Source organism: Pristiophorus japonicus, chromosome 1 (genome assembly GCF_044704955.1).
Source record: "Pristiophorus japonicus isolate sPriJap1 chromosome 1, sPriJap1.hap1, whole genome shotgun sequence".
NCBI lineage: Eukaryota > Metazoa > Chordata > Chondrichthyes > Pristiophoridae > Pristiophorus > Pristiophorus japonicus.
In genome coordinates, this window is record NC_091977.1 from 298534783 (window position 1) to 298551414 (window position 16632).

A 16632-nucleotide genomic window follows, 5' to 3' on the forward strand; every position below is an offset into this window, starting at 1 on the left:
GCAGGCTAAGTGAGTGGGCAAAAATTTGGCAGATGGAGTATAATGTTGGAAAGTGTGAGGTCATGCACTTCGGCAGAAAAAAAATCAAAGAGCAAGTTAATATTTAAATAGAGAAAAATTGCAAAGTGCTGCAGTACAGTGGGACCTGGGGGTACTTGTGCATGAAACACAAAAGGATAGTATGCAGATACAGTAAGTGATCAGGAAGGCCAATGGAATCTTGGCCTTTATTGCAAAGGAGATGGAGTATAAAAGCAGGGAAGTCTTGCTACAGTTATACAGGATATTGATGAGGCCACACCTGGAATACTGCGTGCAGTTTTTGTTTCCATATTTAAAAAGGGATATACTTGCTTTGGAGGCAGTTCAGAGAAGGTTCACTAGGTTGATTCTGGAGATGAGGGGGCTGACTTATGAGGAAAGGTTGAGTAGGTTGGGCCTCTACTCATTGGAATTCAAAAGAATGAGAGGTGATCTTATCGAAACATATAAGATTATGAGGGGGCTTGACAAGGTGGATGCAGAGAGGATGTTTCCACTGATGGGGGAGACTAGGGATAGAGAGCATAATCTTCGAATAAGGGGCCGCCCATTTAAAATTGATGAAGATAAATTTCTTCTCTCGGAGGGTTGTAAATCCTGTGGAATTCGCTACCTCAGAGAGCAGTGGAAGCTGGTACATTGAGTAAATTTAAGACAGAAATAGACATTTTCTTGAAACGATAAGGGAATAAGGGTTTATGAGGACCGGGCAGGGAAGTGGAGCTGAGTCCATGATCAGATCAGCCATGATCGTATTAAATGGCAGAGCAGGCTCGAGGGACCGTATGGCCTACTCCTGCTCCTATTTCTTATGTTCTTATTAAGTGGTAGGCCACTTAATAGTGTAGATGAACAAAGGGACCTTGGAGTGCTTGTCTACAGATCCTTGAAAGTAGCAGGACAGGTGGTTGAGGGCATAATGAATGCTTGCATTTATTGGCCGAGGCATAGAATATAAGAGCAGGGAGGTTATGCTTAAATTGTATAATACTCAGGTTAGGCTACAGCTTGGAGTACTGTGTGCAGTTCTGGTCGCTGTATCATAGGAAGGATGTGATTGCACTAGAGAGGGCACAGAGGAGATTTATTAGGATGCTGCCTGGAATGGAGAATCTTAGCTATGAGGACAGATTGGATAGGCTGGATTTGTTCTCATTGGAACTGAGGAGGTTGAGAGGAGACCTCATTGAGGTGTACAAAATTTTGAAGGGCCTGGATATGGTGGATAGCAAGGGCCTATTTCCATTGGTGGAGGGATCAATTACGAAGGGGCATAGTTTGAAGGTGGTTGATGGAAGATTCAGAGGGGATTTGAGGGGAGGCTTCTTCATGCAGAGAGTTGTGGGGGTCTGGAACTCACTGCCTGGAAGTATGGTGGATACAGAAACGCTCATCACATTTAAAAGGTGCTTGGATGGGCACTTAAAGTGCAGTAACCTGTAGGGTTACGGACCTCGAGCTGGTAAGTGGGATTAGACCGGATAACCTCTTGTTTGCTGGTGCAGATATAAGTACTGCAGGGAATCGAATATGGCCAAGGTGATCTCCTGGCCTAGTTTTGATCACCTGGATGAGTTGGAGAGGAATTTTTCAAGATTTTTTTCCCCCCAGTTGGCCTGGGATTTTAACTGGTTTTTGCCTCCCAGGAGATGACATTGCTCTGGTTGGGGTGGAATGTTTTGGTGCAAGGGGTGTCGCAGTTATCTGGGGTGGACTCGTTGGGCTGGGTGCTCTTTACCTTTCCGCCACTGCTCATTGTTCATGGGTTTATATGTAACCTTGAGGGCTGCTGACCGAGGGCCGTGTGGCTCTTTGTCGACCGGCGCGGACACGATGGGCCGAAATGGCACTGTAGATTTTTATGTTTATGTTTAGATGATGCATGTTTGCAATACTTAGAACATCCATTTCATATTTTGCATATTTATCTTTCAGTAAGACTTGGTTATATGCATACAACTCATTACCAAGGAAACATGATACATTTATAATTAGAAGCTCCAGGTTAGTAAATCCAAAACTGAACTTCATTGAATATTCTTTGAAATATGGATGCAGAAGCATTAATTTTTTTTCTCACTCAGCTGATTTATGCCTTATGAATATGACTATTTTATGACCATTTACTCCCAATTAGGATTGTGTAATGTAGACAAATAGGAAGTGCTGATCCTTGTAAAACCGGTAAGAAATATCTTTCCCTACTCCTATATTTGTACTACAAAAATTCATCAGAATTTAACTAGTCAACCTCTGGGGAGCTCATCGAAATACCATTATTTTCTTCAGTTTAGCTACTGAAAAATAAACAGCAATAATGTAGACTAGAAAGAAATAACTTGCATTTATATAATTCCTTTCATGTCCTCCGACGTCCCAAAGCACTTGCCTCAATTTAATTATTTTTAAGTGTAGTCACTATTGTTACATAGGCAAAGCTGGCAGCATTTTGCACACTGCAAGATCCCACAAACAGCAATGAGTTAAATGACCAGGTAATGTATTTTTTTTGGTGGTGTTGGTTGAAGAATAAATCTTGACCAAGATGCTGGAAAGTGCCCCATATCCTCTTCAGATAATGCCACGGGACCTTAAGTCCACCTGAACGGGGATGGGGGGGGGGGGGGGCGGCGGGGCAGGGAGATCTCTATTGCATTATCAGAAGCGTCATCTTAAGCACTCATTCTGTACTGCACTGAAGTGTTAGCCTAGATGTGCTCAAGTGCTTGGATTGAGGCTTGAAGCTACAACCTTTTGGTTCAAGCAAGAATGCTGCCGTTGAGCCAATCTGATTACTCTTATGGCAATAAGTATTCAAAATGTGTGTTGTACATGAGTAGTGTAAAAAGGTCTTTATTGGAAAGGATAAGGAGTTAGGGTGACTAACAGATACCCATGTATTTTACATCATGCATCAATATCCACACTGTTTTCAAAATTTAAAATAGTGCATTTTTATAAAAGGACCTTCTACTGCAAGGTTACATCAGTGAATCCCCAGAAGAGTATTGATAAACACTGATAGATGTTTGTTGCATTTTTGTGATTTGAATTTATCTGAAATATCCCGTGACGCCTTTTTCAGGCTGCACTGATATTTCTCGTGCTCTGCTTCAACGGTTGTTCTTATAAGTGAGTCTTCATTTCTTACAGTTCAGAGTGTGATGTTTAATGCACAAAATCTGGCAATGTAGTGTATCCTCGTGATAAAATCTGAAATCAATGCTGTAATTAGATCAGAAAATTGATGGAGCACTTATATTCTCCTAATCTTTGGATAATGGAAGAATAAATGCTATTATACCAGCTATAAATTACAAATTATTATTAAAAAATAGGCAGCAAATTAAAATCAGTATCAGATTTTACTTGATTAGTAAACTTAACTGACAACAAAAATGTGTAACTTTGCTGACTCCATTCCTTATATCTAACCTGAATCAGCACCTTTAATGTAGCCTTGTGTGTGAAGTGTCATCTCATGACCATTATGTCTCCAAGACATACAAACTGCCCTACATGAAGAAAAGTAGTCAACAGAGAAACACAGCTGAAAGATTCTGTCTCTGTATTCAGTAATCAAGTTTAAAGTGAGCAGGTACATTGCATTAGATATTAAAAACATATAGATTTAGGATTTGAAATATGACAGTGCTCCTATCTATCAAAACCTCTTCAAAGCTATATAAACTACTAAGGCTATCTTAGATCTGGTCCTGTGTAATGAGACAAGATTAATAAACAATCTCCTAGTAAAGAATCCCTTGGAATCAGTGATCATAGCATGGTTGAATTTCAAATTAAGATGCAGAGTGAGAAAGTTAGATCTCAAACCAGTATACTAAGCTTAAATAAAGGAGACTACAAAGGTAGGAGGGCAGAGTTGGCTGAAGTGGACTGGGAAAATAGATTAAAGTGTCGGGCGGTTGATGAACAGTGGCTTACATTTAAGGAGATATTTCACAACTCAAAATATATTCCAGTGAGGAGGAAAGGATGTCAAAGAAAAGATAGCCATCTGTGGCTAACTAAAGAAATAAAGGACGGTATCCAATTAAAAACAAGGGCATACAAAGTGGCCAAAACGAGTGAGAGGACAGAAGATTGGGAAGTTTTTAAAAGCCAGCAAAGAATGACTAAAAAATGATTAAGGGAAGATAGACTATGAAAGTAAATGAGCACCAAATATAAAAACAGATAGCAAAAATTTCTACAAGTATATAAAAAGGAAAAGAGTGGCTAAAGTGAATGTTGGTCCCTTAGAGGACGAAACTGGGGAATTAATGATGGGCAACATGGAGATGGCAGAAACTCTGAACAAATATATTTTGAGGACACTAAAAATATCCCCACAGTGGATAGTGAAGGGGCGATAGGGCGAGCGGAGGAACTTACCACAATCACTAAGGAGGTGGTACTCAGTAAGACAATGGGACTAAAGGCGGATAAATCCCCTGGACCTGATGGCTTGCATCCTTGGCTCTTAAGCAAAGTAGTGGCAGGGATAGTGGATGCATTGGTTGTAATTTACCACAATTCCCTGGATTCTGGGGAGGTTTCAGCAGATTAGAAAACTGCAGGACATTTGGAAAAACATAATAGTCAGGGACAGTCAGCATGGATTTATGAAGGGGAAGTCATGATTGACAAATTTGCTGGAATTCTTTGAGGATGGTGGATAAAGGGGAACCAGTGGATGTGGTGTATTATGACTTCCAGAAAGCATTTGACAAGGTGCCACATAAAAGGTTACTGCACAAGATAAAAGTTAACGGGGTTAGGGGTAATATATTGGCATGGATAGAGGATTGGCTAACTAACAGAAAGCAGAGTTGGAATAAATGGTTCATTCTCTGGTTGGCAATCAGTAACTAGTGGGGTGCTGCAGGGATCAGTGCTGGGACCCCAACTATTTACAATCTATTTTAACGACTTGGAAGAAGGGACCGAGTGTAACGTAGCCAAGTTTTCTGACGATACAAAGATGGGAGGAAAAACAATGGTATGAGGACTCAAAAAAACCTGCAAAAGATCAGAGACAGGCTAAAGGAATAGGCAAAAATTTGGCAGATGGAGTATAATGTTGGAAAGTGTGAGGTCATGCACTTTGGCAGAAAAAAATCAAAGAGCAAGTTATTATTTAAATGGAGAAAAATTGCAAAGTGCTGCAGTACAGTGGGACCTGGGGTTCCTGGTGCATGAAACGCAAAAGATTAGTATGCAGGTACCAATGGAATCTTGGCCTTTATTCCAAAGGGGATGGAGTATAAAAGCAGGGAAGTCTTGCTACAGTTATACAGAGTATTGGTGAGGCCACACCTGGAATTAATGCATACAGTTTTGGTTTCCATATTTAAGAAGGGATATACTTGCTTTGGAGGCAGTTCAGCGAAGGTTCACTAGGTTGATTCTGGAGATGAGGGGATTGATTTATGAGGAAAGGGTGAGTGGATTGGGCCTCTACTCATTGGAATTCAGAAGAATGAGAGGTGATCTTATCGAAATGTAAAATATTATGAGGGGGCTTGACAAGGTTATTCCAGAGAGGATGTTTCTACTATTAGGGGAGACTAGAACTAGAGGGCATAATCTTAGAATAAGGGGCCACCCATTTAAAACTTAGATGAGGAGAAATTTATTCTCAGGGTTGTAAATCTGGAATTTACTTCCTCAGAGAGCTCTGAAAGCTGGGTCATTGAATAAATTTAAGCCGAGATAAACAGCTTCTTAACCGATAAGCTTCTTAACTGATAAGGAAGTTCTTGCTATTGAGGGAGTACAGTGAAGGTTCACCAGATTGATTCCCGGGATGGCAAGACTGACATATGAGGAGAGACTGGATCGACTGGGCCTGTATTCACTAGAGTTTAGAAGAATGAGAGGGGATCTCATAGAAACATATAAAATTCTGACGGGACTGGACAGGCTAGATGCAGGAAGAATGTTCCCGATGTTGAGAAAGTCCAGAACCAGAGGTCACAGTGTAAGGATAAGGGATAAGCCATTTAGGACCGAGATGAGGATAAACTTCTTTACTCGGAGTGGTTAACCTGTGGAATTCTCTACCGCAGAAAATTGTTGAGGCCAGTTCGTTAGATATACTCAAAAGGGAGTTAGATATGGCCCTTACGGCCAAAGGGATCAAGGGGTATGGAGAGAAAGGGGTACTGAGGTTGAATGATCAGCCATGATCTTATTGAATGGCGTGCTCCTGCACCTAATTTCTATGTTTCTATAAGGGAATAAGGGGTTATGGGGAGCTGGCAGGGAAGTGGACCTGAGTCCATGATCGGATCACCCATGATCGTATTAAATGGCGGAGCAGGCTCGAGAGGCCTACTCCTCCTCCTACTCCTGCTCCTATTTCTTATGTTATGTTCCCACTCACCTAACTTTTCAGTGATCTGTTGCACAGTTTACATGTTTCTTGTGCATTCCATCATGGGGAGTAGGTGGATGAATGACTAGTTATATCAATTTTACCTGGCTTTATAAAAAAAAATAACAAACCTGTAACGTGATTTGTCAGACTTTCCAGTAGTGTTTTCCTGTTCCGAAGATTACACGGTTAGCTAATTACATTCCATTATCATTATAAAATCGGTTGAACAAAACTCCTCTGATGTGTAACTGTAATCAATATAATTAAATATTTTGTTTGTGTGTATCACATTCAAGTATCACACTTGTGTGATAGTGTCTGTCACACCTTAATGTGTCACACTGTATCAAACATGCAAAGTGCCATACATGGAATGTATCCATTGGCCATGATCAGTTTCCAAATTGTAAAAGTAAATACTGACTGAGCGGTGCTGAATTTAGTACAATTTAACTACACAGTGCAACTACTAAGCTGCAATGAAATCCAGCAAGTGGAGCAAAACCAGCCAAGGACATTGCTCAGTGCTTTTTCAAAATTATTTCGGGTCCACTTTGATTCTCACTCAGACCAGGATATCTGTTTATTCCCCTCTCCTATTTAGTTCCGTGTAGGGGAATCCCTGGAAAAGTTGGGCCTTGTGTGGGGAGGAGGGGGTGAGAATTCCTGGATGAGTGGGGCAATTCCTCAGAAGGTGCACCTGGAGATTCAGTAGCAACAATTGCTTTACCATGGTTCTGTAACCAATGGACCTGCAATCCTGTTCCCAACAGGAGATCATTCAGTCCTTTCTTAAACCTGTCACAGCTATTTGCTCCCCCATGCCCACTGATATCTCTTCCACAATTCTATCACTCACATTATTTCCTATATACTTTCAGTAACTTTTTGTCTTTAAGCTGTGTCATTTAGTGCTTGAATCCTGTGCCCAAAAGAAGAACTTTCCTGGCTCCAATTTCTACATATTCATTAAAACTGTTGACTTTGTGACAGAAATGAAACAATTCTGTCTTGTTTCAGTCTGGTAGCTTTTAAATCAGTCACATGCATGGTATTTAAAAAGCATGTGTAAATCAAAACGAATGGTGAGGTTTGTCAGTTTGTTGCCATGGTTACAGGCTTGAGAGAGATCACAAGCTATGTATTTCAAATCCATTCACGCTGCGTTGCAGTATGATGGCCAGCTATTTTTGATTGTCAATTATTTAAACCCTTGGCTTTTGAAACAAAATGCTGGAAATACATAACAGATCAGTCACCCCTGATAAAGAATCCATACCCAAAGTGCTAACCTTTTTCTCTTTCAGCTGCAGCATATCTGAGATCGGGCAGGAAAGTGGAGTTGCGGTCAAAGATTAACAATGATCTTATTGAATGATGGAGCAGACTTGAGGGGCTGAATGGTCTACTCCTCCTATTAGTTGTGTTTTTATGTTGTGTACTTCCCAACATTTCCAGTTTTATTTTAGATTTGCAGCTTTTCAATTTATAGCTTGTGGAAGAGCTGGGGTTCCAACAGTTGGTTGGAATAATGCGAGCTACCAAAAAACTTGTATTTCAAAGGCTTGCATTGAATGAGACATAGCTGCCAAAATACACTTAACCATCAGAGGGTGCTGTTGGTTTGTAGAAAAGGCTGGCTATTGCCAGTTACCTCTCTTCTTTCCCTTACATTAGAAGTTCCTTTTATAATTAGCTATTGGATTTACCGATCATCCTTTGTTACTTATAAGAACATAAGAAATAGGAGCAGGAGTAGGCCATATGGCCCCTTGAGCCTGCTCTGCTATTAATACAATCATGGCTGATCCGATCATGGACTCAGGACCACTTCCCTGCCTGCTTCCCATAACCCCTTAGCCCTGGGACATCGAGGCCCCCCCAACCTACGAGAGAACAACTCCCCAGGTGGGGCCATAAAAGAGCTGGAGCAGCGGCCCTGGAACATTGTGGTCCCCTGACCTGCGAGAGTACACCTCCACAGGTCGGGTCATAAAAGAGCTGGAGCATATCACTTCAACCTCCAGCGCGAGCTGCTCCAAGTATGTGACAATTTTGAGATGGGCGACTGGGTGATGTCATCAAAACCCTGGTTGCCATTTTGGAGCGTGGGCAGGAACATCGGCAGGCCCAGGTAGAGAAGTGGGAAGGTCGGGGCGGATGAGCGGCGAGTGTTTGCGGTGAGATGCAGTGAGAGATCGTGGAGGAGGTGCGACAGATGAGGGTACGGGGCCCAGAAGAGCCAGGGGCAACACGGGCCGGGCAACACAGGCCAGCCCACACTGCGATATGTGTGCACTCTAGGTCCGTGCAACAGAGCAGGTCTCCAGTTGTCTTGGTTAACCCTTGCCACTGGATAAAGGCCTAGCTCTGTCAAGCCTGTGTAGTGGCTGGTGTGTAACGGTCACCACATGTTAAAAAAATTCACGCACAAGCCTCTTCCACCCCCTCAATTGGAGTTCAGGACTGGAACATCGGGACCCTCATCGAACCAGCTGTGAACTCATGGAAGCAAGTCATCCTTGTTCAAGGGAAAATCTGCTCACTTCAGCGAAACCCACAGAGAAGTCTTATGATGATTTGCGCTCACTGGTCCGGGAGCATCTAACCCCAAAGGAAAGTGTTCTGATGGCGAGGTACCAGTTCTACACGTACAAGAGTTTGAAGGCCAGGAAGTGGCGAGCTATGTCGCCGAGCTAAGGCGCCTTGCAGGACATTGCGAACTTGGAGCACATGCTCAGGGATTTCATTGTACTTGGCATTGGCCATGAAGTAATATTTCAAACTTTTGACTGTAGAGACCCCAACCTTGAGTAAAGCCATAGCGACAGCCCAATCATTCATCGCCACCAGTGACAATACCCAACAAATCTCTCAGCACATGAATGCTGCTGCAAGTACTGTGAACAAAGTAACGTTGTTTTCGAATCGTAACGTACAGCCTGCAGCTGCACGTCTGCAGATGACTGAGTCCACCATCAAGGGTGGTGAATGTAAGGCCATTAACACCTTGTTGGCGCTGCGGAGGTGATCATCGTTTTCATTCATGCCGCTTCAAAGGATACGTTTGCAAGGGCTGTGGAACAATGGAATACCTCCAACGTATGTGCAGGCGAGCTGCTAATCCTGCAAACCACCATGTTGCAGAGGAGGACAGAACCATGGTGGATCACGACGAACCAGAGCCTCAGACTGAGGAGGCAGAGGTATATCGGGTGCACACATTTACCACAAAGTGTCCCCCAATAATGCTGAAGGTTGAATTAAATGGACTCCCGGTGTCAATGGAGCTGGACACTGGCGCGAGTCAGTCCATAATGAGCAAAAAGACTTTCGATAAATTGTGGTGCAGCAAGGCCTCAAGGCCAGTCCTGACTCCCATTCGTACTAAACTGAGAACGTACAAAAAGGAACTGATTCCACGCTGTTCGGCTGCAGCTGGCTGGGAAAGATACGCTGGAACTGGGACGACGTCTGAGCGCTCTCGTCCATCGACGACACTTAATGTGCCCAGGTCCTAAACCAGTTCCCCTTGCTGTTCGAACTGGGCATCAGGAAGTGCCAAGGAGCAAAAGTGCAGATCCACTTGATTCCAGGGGCGTGACCCATCCATCACAAGGCGAGAGCAGCACCATACATGATGAGCGAGAGGGTGGAGACCGAGTTGGACAGGCTGCAACGAGAGGGCATCATTTCGCCTATTGAATTCAACGAGTGGGCCAGTCCGATTGTTCCAGTCCTCAAGGAAGATGGCACTGTCAGAATCTGTGGTGATTACAAAGTTACTATCAATCGTTTCTCCCTGCAGGATCACTAGCTGCTACCAAAAGCAGATGACCTATTTGCGATGCTGGCGGGAGGAAAACTGTTCACGAAGCTGGACTTGACCTTGGCCTAATGACGCAGAAGCTGGAGAAATCATCGAAGGGCCTCACCTGCATCAACACGCACAAAGGTCTCTTTTACAACAGATGCCTGTTTGGGATTCGATCAGCCGCGGCGGTATTCCAGAGTAACATGGAAAGCTTGCTGAAGTCGGTCCCACGCACCATGGTTTTCCAGGATGACATCTTGGTTACAGGTCGGGACACCGTCGAGCACCTGCAGAACCTGGAGGAGGTTCTTAGTCGGCTTAATCATGTGGGGCTCAGGTTAAAACGCTCGAAGTGCATTTTAATGGTGCCTGGAGTTCCTGGGGAGAAGAATGCGGTGGACGGCATCAGGCCCACCAATTCAAAGATGGAGGCAATCGAGAACGCACCGAGACCACAGAACGTGACGGAGCTGCGGTCGTTTCTCGGACTCCTGAACTACTTTGGTAACTTCTTACCGGATCTTAGCACACTGTTAGAACCACTGCACTCTTTACTGCGTAAAGGAGATGAATGGGTATGGGGTAAATGCCTTTAAGAAAGCTAGGAAACTGTTATGCTCAAACAAATTGCTTGTGTTGTATGATCCATGTAAGCATTTGGTACTAGTATGTAATGAGTCGTCATACGGTGTCGGGTGTGTATTGCAACAAGATAATGAATCTGGGAAATTGCAACTGGTTGCTTATGCATCCAGAAGTCTGTCTAAGGCTGAGAGGGCCTACAGCATAATCGAAAAAGAAGCATAAGCGTGTGTCTATGGGGTAAAGAAAATGCATCAATATCTGTTTGGGCTCAAATTTGAATTAGAAATCAACCATAAGCCACTTGTATCCCTCTTTTCTGAAAGTAAGTGGATAAATACGAATGCATCGGCCCACATCCGGAGATGGGCGCTCACATTGTCCGCATACAACTATGCCATCCGCCACAGGCCAGGCACAGTGAACTGTGCCGATGCTCTCAGTAGGCTGCCATTGCCCACCACGGGTGGAGATGGCACAGTCTGCAGATTTAGTTATGGTAATGGAAGCATTCGAGAGTGAGCAATCACCTGTTACTGCCCGACAGATTAGAATTTGGATGAGCCAGGACCCCTTACTGTCCTTTGTAAAAAAAAAAAAGCTGTGTTCCAAGGGAGTTGCTCTAATGTCCCATTAGAGATGCAGGAAGAAATAAAGTTGTACCAGCGGCGCAGAGATGAAATGTCCAGACAAGGCAGACTGCCTCCTATGGGGTAATCAGGTAGTGGTGCCATAAAAGGGCAGGGACACTTTCATTAGTGACCTCCACAGCACCCACCCAGGCATTGTAATGATGAAAATGATAGCCAGATCCCACGTGTGGTGGCCTGGTATCGATGCAGACTTAGTCCTGCGTGCACAAATGTAACACGTTCACAGGTACGCAATGCACCCAGGGAGGTGCCACTAAGTTTTTATGGTCCTGGCCCTCCAAACCGTGGTCCAGGGTCCATGTCGACTATGCAGACCCATTCTTGGGAAAAATGTTCCTTGCGGTTGTAGATGCGTACTCCAAATGGATTGAATGTGAGATAATGTCGGCAAGCACGTCCGCTGCCACCATTGAAAACCTGCGGGCTATGTTTGCCACGCACACCCTGCCTGATGGGCCGTGCTTCACCAGTGCCGAGTTCAGAGTTCTGACCCACAATGGGATTAAACATGACACATCTGCCCCATTTAAACCAGTGTCCAATGGTCAGGCAGAGTGCGCAGTGCAAACAATTAAGCAGCGCTTGACGAGCGTAACTGAAGGCTCTCTGCAGACTCGCCTATCCCAAGTCCTGCTTAGTTACCACACAAGACCCCACTCGCTCACTGGTGTTCCCCCCCCCCGCTGAACTCATGAAAAGGACACTTGAGATAAGGCTCTCGTTAGTCCACCCTGATTTACATGAACAGGTAGAGAACAGGCGGCTTCAACAGGATACATATGATCGCGCAAATGTGTCACGAGAAACCGAGCTTAATGATCCTGCATTTGTGTTGAACAATGGACAAGGTCCCAAATGGCTTCCCGGCATTGTTGTGGCCAAAGAGGGGAGTAGGGTGTTTCTGGTCAAACTTTCAAATGGATTCACCTGCAGAAAACTCTTGGACCAAACCAAACTCAGATTCATAGACTTTCCAAAACAGCCCACAATAGATTCTACTTTTTTCGACCCCCCAACTCACAAGTGGCAACCGATTCAGCGGTTAACCACAAAGCAGAACCCATCACCTGCCGCAGCACAGTAGGACTCACAACAGCTGTGCAGCAGCCCAGCGAGGGCCCAACAAACGACTCACCAAAACCAGCATTTGCACCGAGACGATCAACCAGGGAAAGGAAGGCCCCAGATCGACTCACATTGTAAATAGTTACACTATTGACTTTGGTGGAGGGAGGGGGCAGAGGAGTGTTGTTATATATGTAAACCTGTAAACACCTTGTTTAACCATCAGAGGGCTCATCCCTTGCAGTCCCAATGGATCCCAAAATCTCTTGGGAGCACCTGTATATAAGGAGGCCTCACAGGCTGGAGAGGCACTCTGGAGACCTGTAATAAAGGACTATGGTCACACATTACTTTAAGCTTACTGTATCTGGTCAGATCCTTTACTCAAGACATAATAGCTAGGTCAATTGAGATTGACTGAGTTTTGTTTTGAGGGAGATGGAATCAAGATGGGTAGATGGAGTTTAGATACAAATCAGCCATAATCTAATTGAATGATGGAACAGGCTTGAAGGGCTGTGTTGTATATGCTGACTATGGATGTACTCTATGTGTAGTCACTGAGATTGTATAAGATGGAAACTTATTTACCTGATATACTGTCAACAAGGTTCACACCATGTACATACATGCTGGCACCACTAGAGGGTGCAACTGGTGGAGTCCAGGGTTTCCTGCCCTAGTGGCAGGGCACTGTATTAAAGGCTGCACACCATGCTTGCAGAGTACTCTGGAGTTTGGAATAAAGGACCAAGGTCACTACACTTTGAGTACAACACATTACCTCATGAAGTCATTCATTACATTACAGACATAATAGGCTGAATGTCTGCTCCGGTGTTTTTGGGATTGGCAACTTTGGCTGAACATATACCTGGAGGTCTGATCACTGGACGCCTTTTTATTTTTATTCATTCATGGGATGTGGGTGACGCTGGCAAGGCCAGCATTTATTGCCCATTCCTAATTGCCCTTGAGAAGGTGGTGGTGAGATGCCTTCTTGTACCGCTGCAGTCCTTGTGGTGAAGGTACTCCTGAGGAACTCTTGCAGCGATGTCCTGGGGCTGCGCTCTTGACGCTTGCCCACAGTTTGCAAATGTTACTGTGTTTACCTTAAAGGTTGGGTCCTCTATAATTGAGCCTAGCTTGTGGTTTTGGCTAGTAGCTGTCATGTGAGTAGTTTGTTTTGCGAGTAAAAGATGTTGAAAGGCAGAGCTGAAGGCCTAAGTACCGGAGCTAGATTCTCCGAAACAATGTGTACAAGTACAGCTACAAAACTGAGATCTAGCTGAGAATGTGGAAGGTTGCTCAGCAACATCTTATCCTCAAATAAAGGGCTCAATTTTCCCCAGTGATTTGTGGTAAGTTTTTTTTCAGCCAAAGGGGGCATAACCTGCCACCCATGCCAATTCTGGCCATTTAGGCAAGTTTGGCCATTTGAGAGTTACTCCAGTTCTTCTGAGGCCAGTGTATGTGGCCTTTGCCGAAAAACCTTCTGGAGAGTTAAGGAAATCGGCTTAGGTAAGTGCAGCAGATGCCCGGGCAGCACCAGCAGGAGAGATAAGAGAGAGTGGGAGAGACTGGGGGGAAGCCTTTCGGGTATAGTTAGGTGCGGGGACCAGGAGGGAGCAGGCCATTTGGCCTGGGATAGGTGCAGGGGAATGGACCGGGAGGCCATTCGGCCTGCACTAGGGGTGGGGGGAGCGGACCGGGAGGCAACTTGTCCTGGGCTAGGGGTGGGGGAATGGACCGGCAAGCCACTCGGCCAGAGCTAGGGGCAGGGGAGCGGGACCGGGACCAAGAGGCCCTTCACCTTGGGATAGGAGTGGGGATCGGCATCGGGAGAGGAGGTGGGGGACGTTAAGAATTTAATGGAGGTAAGAACATAAGAACATAAGAATTAGGAACAGGAGTAGGCTATCTAGCCCCTCGAGCCTGCTCCGCCATTTAAAAAGATCATGGCTGATCTGGCCGTGGACTCAGCTCCACTTACCCGCCCGCTCCCCATAACCCTTAATTGCCTTATTGGTTAAAAAATCTATCTATCTGTGATGGAAGGATTCATCAATAGTGCAAGCAAGCAAAAAATAATCAACAATAACTTGCTCAGCCCACTCGGTTTGGGTTTGACAAAAACCCTCAGCTCTGGGCCTTGTTTCAGAAGGACACAACAGCTGAATGCTAGAAGAGAAGAGAGCAGTTGTCCATAACAATTTCTCTCGGAAATTAGGAATCCGCAATAAATGCTGCCTTGCATCGCAGGATGGGGAAATAAATGACAAGAAATTAGTTGCAGTCAGAGCATTTCATAATATCGGAGGGAAGCCCCAGGCACCCGAACAATTCTTACCAGACCTGAAGCAATAATTAAACAACAGTTTTGTATTCAGGATGAGAAAACATTTGAATACAAGAAATAGGAGCATTTGACTATAAGAAAGAGTAGGCTGTTTGCCCCCTCAAGCCTGCTCCGCTATTCAATAAGATCGTGGCTAATCTGATCTTGGCTTCAACTCCACTGCCCTGCCCGCTCCCTATAACCCTTGACTCCCTTATCGTCAAAATCTGTTTATCTCCACCTTAAATATATTCAATGACCCAGCCTCCACAGCTCTCTGGGGTAGAAAATTCCACAGATTCACGGCCCTCTGAGAGAAGAAATTCCTCCTCATCTCTTATAAATGGGTGACCCCTTATTCTGAAACTATGCCCCCTAATTCTAGATTCCTCCACTACGGGAAGCATCCTCTCTGCATCCAACCTATCGAGCCCCCCCCAGAATCTGATATGTTTCAATAAATTCACACCTCATTCTTCTAAACTCCAATGAGCATAGGCCCAACCTGCTCAATCTTTCTTCATACGACAACCACTTCATCTCAGGAATCAACCTAGTGAACCTTCTCTGAACTGCCTCCAAAGCAAGTATATCCCTCCTTATATAAGGAGACCAAAACTGTACACTGTACTCCAGTTGTGGCAGGACTTACCTACTTTCATAAAACCATGCTGACTCTGCTTGACTGTATTATGATTTTCTAAATGCCCTGCTATTCCATCCTTAATAATGGACTCCAACATTTTCCCAATGACAGATGTTAGGCTAATTGATCTATAGTTTCCTGCTTTCTGTCTCCCTCCTTTCTTAAATAGGGCTGTTACATTTGCGGTTTTCCAATCCGCTGGGACCTCTCCAGAATCCAGGAAATTTTGGTAGATTACAACCAATTCATCCAAAGCAAAGTATTTGGAGAATCTGCAGCTCATTCTAACAAGTGCTGTAATGTTTTCTGTCATGTCATAAATAACACCACAGTAATGCCCGTAAAAATAAATAAATAAATAAAGCATACCAGGAGTATTTAAGTCTTGTAGAGCCTCAGATACAGTGTCCTGTGTCTAGACATCATTTATGTTTAGAATGAGACAAGGGTCCAGGGGCAGCACGGGCCAGCCCACACTGCGATATGTATGCGCACTAAGTCTGTGCAGCAGAGCTGGTCTCCAGTCGTCTTGGTTAAGCCTTGCCACTGGACTAAGACCTAGCTCTGTCCAGCCCCTGTGGAGGCTGGTGTGCAACGGCCACCACACGTAAAAAAAAAATACACTCACAGGCATCTTCCACCCTTCAACATGTAGTTCGGGCGACCTGGAATATTAGGTCCTTCATTGAAACACCTGTGAACTTGTTATGTATTGATGTTTGGGGTCACCAGACACCAGATGGTGCCAATGTCGGAGGTCATTGGGCTGTATGCGCGTGTGCCTGGTCACTGGTATATAAGCGCGGGTACCATGTTATGCGGGTACTTTGGATGTGAATAAAGTTGGATCAGGTTTACACCTGAGGCAGTTTACAGTAACAAGACTCTTGATTCATTACATTTGGCAACGAGGTAACTTAAGAACCTTTGCATGTACAATGAGTACTATTGGAATTCTGGAGAGATTCGTGGAGGGTGAGGATTGGGCGGATTTTATCGACCGCCTGGATCTGTATTTTGTGGCCAATAAAATGGAAGGAGAGGCTGACGCAGTTAGGCGCAGGGCGGTTTTCCTCTCTGCTCCGAACATTTACGGCCTCATGAAGAACC